Consider the following 9,259-nt stretch of genomic DNA (forward strand, 5'->3'; position numbering starts at 1 on the left):
AATGTAAGCTCATTCGAATCGAGTCAACCCTACGGCTACGCAAATCGATTAGCTGATTAATGTGATTCCGATAAATGTGCTAGTTAAATCGGAAGCCTTAGAATAAGCAGCTAATGTAGCGATATATTGCCTGGGTTTTAGTGCTGGAATTATTGCCAGAAGGAACAGTAATATCCGACCATAAGGTTGTTTAGCGCGGTCGGTCCATGGAACATGCATCTTGTAATTATTTCTCCGTATTTCGGAACGCAAGTTAAAATGTTCGCCTGTCAATTGAAAATCTTGGGCAGTCATTACAGGAAAAGACTGACAACCAGTCTTGGCAAGGGGTATTGGGTAGCCCAGGTGGGGTTGAAGAGGTCTGATAGGTCGTCGCAGTTTCTCCATATGAAACACTGGTACTCAGCTACATCTGGTTAGACTAGAAGTCGATCCCAATATAGTTGGGAAAAGATGAATAATGATGAAAGCCTCAGTAGGCCTGAACAAATTGTCATGGACGCGTATTAGCTTGTGTTCGAAATGACGCCACATAAAAAAACACTTCAGATAATATATTCTTAGTCTTAGGCAAGACAATTCTACAGCACGATAAATAATTTTTTTTTTTTATTACACTGGATCTTCTAATATTTCCTGTACATTGGGTTAAGAGCGTTATAGGCGTCTGTTTCAGTGGTCTGCATGGTGACGTCACTTTGTCTCGGTCAAGTGATTTTAATGTTCCGATTATACGCGGTTATGTATGTTCGAGGAAAAACAAAGATATTATCTTGTGTTATATATGTACATTAAGAGCAAGAGAAGAACAAATTAAGGCCAGTAGAAGTTATATTTATTCAGATGTTAGTAAAGACTTCCGTCTGTCCTTTGGCCCCACTTTCAATTTACTTCAAATGCTTTAAGTACCTACTTCCAATAGTAAAGGCGTATTCCGAAAGAACAATACTGAAGTTGAATGTATTGAGTGTCTCTCGAAGTATGGATCAGAAGATTAGAGGGAATGGGGTCATTATTGACTTCATAACGTGAGAATTTTTTTTTTTGGGAAAAATGATGACCAACATCAGCAATTTTCAACGATTTGAAATAAGTGGCCCTGTCAATACACCTTTTTTAACGACGTCGAAAATCATTAAATGACCCCCCCCGCCGTGGGTTAGCAGCGGTGAGGGAGTGTCAGACTCTTACTGACTAAAAACCGTGTTCCATCGTAGGCCTTTTATGTACCAGGGCCGCGGTAACTTTCAAACAATCCCGTAGCCCCGGCAAGCCTTGGCCCTGCTGGGCCCCGCTGGGGCCTGTCAATGCACCTGTTCCATTTAATCCATACATACTTCAAATTATTTCTCTGACTACTCATATCGACTACTTATACTATTTTGCGTTCAGGTACTATGATCCTTTGAAACCAACTTTTAAGTGAAAATGTTACTGTTGTAGCTGTAACTTACCCTTAGCTCATAATGTGCGAGTCCTTATTATTGGGACACAAAACCTCAAGGGCAGGAAAGTTTAACGACTAAAATGACGCGACTTCGCAATCAGCATGTAACGTCTGAAAACTTTGCTTTTAATATATGTGTTCTTGCTTAATGGTCCCTTAAGTATATTTTACTGTTACTACTAATGAAACTAGCGATAAACCTCCGCAATTCATTAGAACAAGAATATTTCTTTGCGTTTGTTAATTGAGATTTATATTGAAGACAAAGTAATAAAAAACAGTAAAACAAAAATATCCTTTTTTCTCAAATAACGAACGATTAAAAATGAACAGATTAAGCGGTATTTTTAACACCGGTACCGGTTTTTTTAGAACCGGTAGTAATCAAAACCGCTCAAAAAATCAACTAGTGTGAAAGCGGTATTTTTATATTACCTAAGAAATAACAAAAAATCCCAGTCATGTAAAATAAATGATGAATCATTTAAATGAAGGCCCACGCAGAAACTGAAAAAACCGATTAATATAACACATGATTACAGGACAACACGGTCCAACTCATCTCATTAATTTACAAAACTCATAAATAAAAACGTATATAATATATAGTTCTCACCGAGCCACAAACTGCGTTTTACCAGTCGTTAAAAGTTAAACTGCAACCGCTCAGTTCCTGAACATTATCGTGACATAGTGTTAACACTATTTTCTAAAGTTACTCTTTGTAAAAAGCTTCGTTTGAACTAAAGTATTTTTAGTAAAAGGGGGTTAGGTTACAACAACCATTTTTGTCGTAAGTACAAGAAGTTAATTCGACTTGAAATTAAGTCAAACTCATCATCAGCCGAGCCTTTTCCCAACTATGTTGGGGTCGGCTTCCAGTCTAACCAGATGCTGCTGTGTACTAGTAATTTCCAAGGAGCGACTGCCTATCTTTCTTTGTCAATCTAAATTATCGCTTTGCAGATTGCCCGGGACTGGGTTGAGGAGGTCAGATAGGCAGTCACTCCGTGTAATGGTTCTCAGTTAAATCCAGTTGAACTGGATACAGACCCCAACATAACTGGGATAAGGCTAAGCGGCTGATGAATTTTGTGAAACATGTCAAAGTTGTCCCATAGCTCGATAGATGGCGTTGGCGTCGAATTAGATCGCGCTATGGTTTCATTACAAGTGAATGTCTATTAACGAGTTTTAGATTCGAATAATTTAAATCATTGTCCGGACAGTATCAATTATAATCAATAAATTTTTGACAAGGTCGTAAGTCGTGTCCTTTGATTACGAATTTATTGACCTTAAAATAAAAAAGTAAAAGACAGAATTCCCGAATGTAGGCTCCTACTCAAAGATTATATACTAATACTGGTACTCCTACTTGTACATTCACGCTCTTAGCTCTTGTTTCTCATAAAATTACTACATAATATTAAAAAAAAAACACACACACCACACACATGTGACCATAGAAACAAACTCAAAGCTATTTACAAAACAATACTTATCATAAATAAGTAAGACGGCAAGTGTTCTTGTTAAGTAACGGGTACGATTCTGCTAATTTTACTTAAGCGACATACGATTCACATTCGACTGAGATCCAATCACGACTCAATTACGATTGAAGCGTATGTGGCATTCCGCTGTTTTTCTTTGAAATAAACATCCCTTTCTGTCATTCAATAATGAATCATTTTGTCTGCAAATGATTTACATTTACTATAGTTCGGCCATTCAGAGAATGCGTTCCTGACACGTCGCGATTGAACTGACGACGTAACTTTGCAATGGCTTGCAGTTACGATAAAAATATTTTTGCTGGTTGTTTACCGTTTTAACAATTGAGGAGCATTAAAACAACATTATTATATCAATAATCAATGAATGTAGTTACGTCGTCAGTTCAATCGCGACGTGTCAGGAACGCATTCTCTGAATGGCCGAACTATAGATATTACAATACGACTGTAGAGCAAACTACCGTATAGACCAAAATGGCAGACCTTATTTTTAGAGGGCATAATTATGACCTTTATATTAGTAGAATTGTAGTAATGCTCAATGTAATCAAAGCCAATTTCATTTATAGAAATTAGGACAATTAAATTAGCACATTTTCGGCTGTGGAACTTTCCACATGTCATCACCGTAAAGACAACGGTCTATTTGCGTCCGTAATATTACGGCCCCGCTTTCCTAGGAAACCAAAGCAAGGAGGCCAAACATGACGTTCAACAATTCTGTGCACACCCATGTTTATACAAATAAAATATCTTTTATTACCTTTTCAATTATCTAAGACTAAATAACCTTAGTAGGTAATCAGTTCATGATTGAAAGGTGAATCAGCCCCAGCTTGAGAAAGTACAAGATAGAGATACTACTTAAATGAAATTCAATCTTTCGTTCAGAAATAAAGTGTCTTTAAATAACTTATATATACTTATCTAAGCCTCAATTAGAAAGGTATCCTTTTATGAAATAGCTATATTTAACAAGATAAAGCCTTTAAGTTTAACATGACGATATTTAAAAGGGTATTTACGGGACCTTAGCGGACCATTTTTAGAAGAGTGGTTTTCGTATACTTTTTCTAAGGTGACTTTTATAGGCTTTTATATAAATAACATGACACCTTTTACTCGGAGGACTTAGTAGAAGAAAGATATCTTGTAGAAAGTACGTACGTATGAACATGCGACATTTGTATATCTGGCAGACGACCATGGTCATCATGGTACAGTCAACTTCAGGTCAGTGGTAACAGTTTTATAGGAAAATCGTACTTATTACTATTGAGTTAAGGTGCACGACAGTTACCACTGATGTGCAGTCTACCATACAACGTATGACCGGCCCGCGGCAGCTCGGCAGGCGGGTCTCCGGGTTAAATACACAATTATACACTATCCTTATTCATTTCTTTATTTATAAAAGGTTTACCAACAACTTCTGTGTAGAAAAAGCTTAGAGTACAGTTTTGGTTCTGACTAGAACTTACACAGTCGCCAATTATTATAGGTTAACAAACATTCACAAAATAAATGATAGAATAAATGACCAACTTATCATTTTTCCTCCGTGTTTAGAATGACACGTTGAACTGATGGGTCCAGGCTGCCATTTAGGTACAGCCCGTAAGTTGACAAGGGTATCGGGTTACCCAGGTAACTGGGTTGAGGTCAGGTAGGCAGTCACTCCATGGTATTCAGCTACATCCAGTTAGACTGGATGCAGACCCCAAAATAACTAGAATAAGGCTAAGCGGATGATGAATTTTATGCAACAGAACTTGTCAAAGTTGTCTCATAGCTCGATAGATGGCGTTGGCGTCGAATTAGATCGCGCTATGGTTTCGTTACAAGTGAATGTCTATATTAACGAGTTTTAGATTCAACTAATACACAAAACAAAAATCAAAAGACACTTTACAATAAGAAAATTTTTGACAAGGTCGTAAGTAGCGATGGGCTGAGTGATGATTTTTCTGTATCAATGACTGCGTGACAATGACAAAAAAATATCGATGACAGGAACAATGACAAAATCATCAATGATTTTTGTTTGAGCACATCACGGGCCACGGCACTTCAATTATGAGTAATGATTTAATGAATGAGTAGATGAAATGAAATGATCGCGGAACGGTGTAAAGGCTTAGTGACTTTATCATTTGTTATTTAGTAGTAGGCGTAAAAACTTGGTTGCGTAAATACCAACGCACCTTTCCTACAAGTAATATTCCAATCTTACCTTCATGCTTTGTCCAGGCTTAGGACTGGCAAAGACTAGCAAAATAATACTGGTACCTAATAAAAATATAATATCATTTTGCTTTTCTTTGGCGCATTTAAAAGATTGGTATATTTACAATGATTAAATTGAGGTACTTACTTCTTGGTACCTATTTTTTTTTTTTTTTTTTTTTGTTTTTTGTTTTTTTTTTGTTTTTTTTTTTTTTTTATGTGTATATCTACAAATATTTACATTTTCTTGCCTGTTGTGCCTATTCATTGGCTACAATTGACGTTTAAAAACATAAGCTGTTTTACTTTTGAAACTCCTAGGCGAGTGCGTCTTTCGGATACCATGGTACCAGCTCGTGAAAATACCCTTTCACAAGGCACTGATGTTGCCAGCACACAGCACTTAGTAAAAACTAATTTCGTCAAATTTGGGTAAACATGTTCGTGGTTTTTCCACCACTGAAGTGGAGTGTCGTGTTCCGATCCCATTAGAAGGATGTCATCGTCTAGGTACCTTTGAACTTCCGCTATCGCTCTTGATAACGGGGTTCCTTTAGGCTCTATTTTCGCAATTGCTGTCCTATATAAATTCCATATGGATGGTTCAGTATTACTTCCCGAGTTTTGTGTCGTAGCTAGGGTTGGAGTAGTTAATTGTTTAGTTTTTGCAATTGACGCAGCTACCAATTCGATGACAACTTTTTTCGTTTCTTCAGCCAGATGTTGTGGAAACATGAAAATTTTAAACCTCGGATCTAAAAAAGTTGATAGTGCAAGTGTTCTGCTAAATTCCAAATTGCGAAACCTTTCCGAAGTTTCCTTTTTTAGCTTTTTTAAAACCAATTTCACAACATCATGCAACTCTCTCAACTCTAGAGTTTCTAATGTTTGCAAAAGACACTGTGTGATTGGAATCACTTCTCCACCCGTCAAATATTTTTCTCCACTCATACGCGTAGACACTTCATCGAAGGGTTTAAGCACGCACTGCAAATCTTGAATAATTTTCCAATCATTGTCTTCAAGATATGTACCTTTGAAGTTGCTGAGTGGAAGTGTTGCAGTTACAGCCTCTCTAAGTTCAAGAAACCTTTGCAGCATATGAAAGTCAGAGTTCCATCGAGTTTCCACAGACTGAGTGAGTTTTTTTGCTGTTTTTGCCTCCGATTGTTGGACCTGATATTTTACAAACTTTTCTGTGGCCAAAGGGCTACGTTTGTAAAAAGATACAATGTTCTTCACTTTGGTGATTGTCTGTTGCAAATTTTCAACGCTTAATCCACTCTTGACAATTAAATTTAAACTGTGTGCATAACACCCAAAATGGCGCCAATTCAGCTCAGTCGTGATAGCGGAGACTATGTTACTCGCGTTGTCAGACACAACTATGGTAATTTTGTCTGTAATGTTCCAAGTCGATGCACATTTTCTTAATTGAGCTGCTAAGTTTATGGCGGTATGATGTCCAGGGAGGACTTCACACTGCAGGAGAAGCGACTTCAAAATATAGTTTTGATCGATGTAATGAGCTGTTATGGCCATATATGACTCATTTGCTTTTGATGTCCAGCAGTCTGTGGTAAGGCATACACTTTTTGCTTCTTCAGTCATTTTTGTTTTTGTTTCATTAAAAACTTGCTGGTACATTGATGGCAGTAAAGTGTTTGAAAGGTACTTACGACTAGGTAGTTGGTAAATGGGATTTAGACCATGAACAAATGCAACAAAGCCCTCGTCTTCCACAATACTGAATGGTTGAAAATCTAACATGAACAATTTCATAAGTAGTCTATTCAACCTTTCCTGTTCAGATGGTGTAATTTTTTTTCTCTGTGTAAATTGAGCTATTGTAGGTTGTCGAACTAAAGACTGCTGGATAATGTGTGGTTGTGGCAACGGATTACCCTCGGCTGAGTGACTAGCAGAAGAAGCAACAACAGACTGTTGAGTCAGATTTTGGGATCCTGCTTGATTAGAAGGGCCAGCTTCCTGTTCCAAACGTTGTTCTGAACTGTTTTGGTGCATACCCATGTTCCTACGTTCATCTTGAATTTCAACCGTAGGATGTTTTCTTAAAATATGTTTTTTTAAATTTGTTGAGGAAGTTTTATAGGATAATTTTACCCTGCACAGTTTACACACTGCTGTCTTTTCACCAACGGATTCAATGTCAAAATGTACCCAGACGTTGGATGTTTTTCTTAAAGTTGATGCCATTTTTTATTAATAGGTATTTAGGTAAACTGTAACCACTCATTAAATAAGAACGTTAAGTACCTACCATACGTTTTTAATATTTTAGGCACAAACTGCAAATACTAACTTGGTTTTAAAATTTGTAATACACTTCAATATTTACTACGGCATAAGTCAATTAACAAATTACACTACGTACTTCGTAAGTTCGTACGCGTAAAATAAAATTAGGTAAGGATGCTCGTCCTTTCCTAATCAAAAGTTCAATCCAAAACAATGATTCACAAAAAAACAACCTTTCGAGTCAAGTTCGCGCGCAAACTTAAACAACGAAGTGAAAGAATTGTTGCCGTTCCGTGCGCCCAGTCATACGATCGGGCAAGCCTCGCAACAGTCACACATAAGTGTCGCAACGTTGCGATTCGAACCGCCCGCCGCCGGGCCGCCGCTGCGCATTGCGATTGCGACCGAGCACACCCGAGCGGGGCCGAGCGAAACGGCCGAAAATCACCGAAGTTGGCATTCAATTCATTCATTGTCATTCGATTCGAGTAATGATTTAAAAGCATTGATGATTTTGTCGTTGTCATTGCATGATGAAATGATTTTAAAATATCGATGATTTTAACATGTGACATGATATCGGACTCATCTCTAGTCGTAAGTCGTGTCCTTCGATTACGAACTTACAGACCTTCATAATTAAAAATAAAATTCGTGAATGTAAGTTTAAGTACTAGGGTAGAGTGAAATATTTGAAAAAAAAATCCTGTGTTATTAAATGATGACCCCATATAAAAAAGCTTTATTCATGCAAAATATCAAAGCGCATTGAGAAAATAGTTTAAAATTAGAACGAATATTTTTAATTAGGAACCTTAAAAATTATAATTCTTACATATTCTGCTTACAAATACACTGTTTAAAAGGAGATGGCCAAAAAAACACCCAGAGTCGACAGAAACTTCATATGTACGATTGGATTCAGTATAATGTAAGGATTAAAAAAAGTATTTCATATCATCTAAAAACCATGGGGTTCTCTTTTTATAACGTTTTTTCGATCATGATTTTAGTTCACAGAAAAGTTTACTTTTACTATTTCATGTTCATTAGAAGTTGAATGCAGACTCATGATTGGACCGTTTTGCATCGCTAAGTCATTTGTTACATTTGACAATGTCACATGGCGCGATTTTCAAAGACAATTTTTAAAGACGTTTCATAGCCAGTTGTGAAGGTTGCATATAACTGCGAAACCTCTCCAAGTATGTAAGGTCGGTGCTTTCGTGTTTGGAGTGGTTAAATATAAGACCTTTTAATCACCAGGCAATCTCAGTAACTATGGGGATATTACTGTTGGCTAGTATAATCTTAGTGTACATAGATTTTTTTTATGTTCCTTGATGTAAATGATCTTTAAAATCAATATAAATTCAACGACCTCTTTTTGTGAAAATATGATATAGCTCCTATACCCCATGGATTTCAGGCTGGAGTTTTTGGCACCATCAAAGGTCTATCATAATGAACCTATTGGTAAGCATTTCATTGCTGTCGATTCTGGGTTTTTTTACTATGAAAATTTGGCCATCTCCTTTCGTGTAAGTGTGATCTCGAACGTACATAAGTATATGTAGTATTTTCTCTCGGAGTTGGGTGGACCGATTTTGATATTTATTAATGGAGAAAATTATATGGAGAAACTATCTCAAAGTTATTCCGATGTTATTTTCAGCTAGATTTTTTAAACAGCTTTTGTGTTGTCATCAGTTAAAATAATCGGTTTGAACAAGCAGCGTAGGATGTCGTAAATACTCCTTCGCCGCCTCCAACAGTGTTGAGCCTAGTGTTACTGGAAGCGCCTTAT

The sequence above is a fragment of the Helicoverpa zea genome, chromosome 12 (genome assembly GCF_022581195.2).
Source record: "Helicoverpa zea isolate HzStark_Cry1AcR chromosome 12, ilHelZeax1.1, whole genome shotgun sequence".
NCBI lineage: Eukaryota > Metazoa > Arthropoda > Insecta > Lepidoptera > Noctuidae > Helicoverpa > Helicoverpa zea.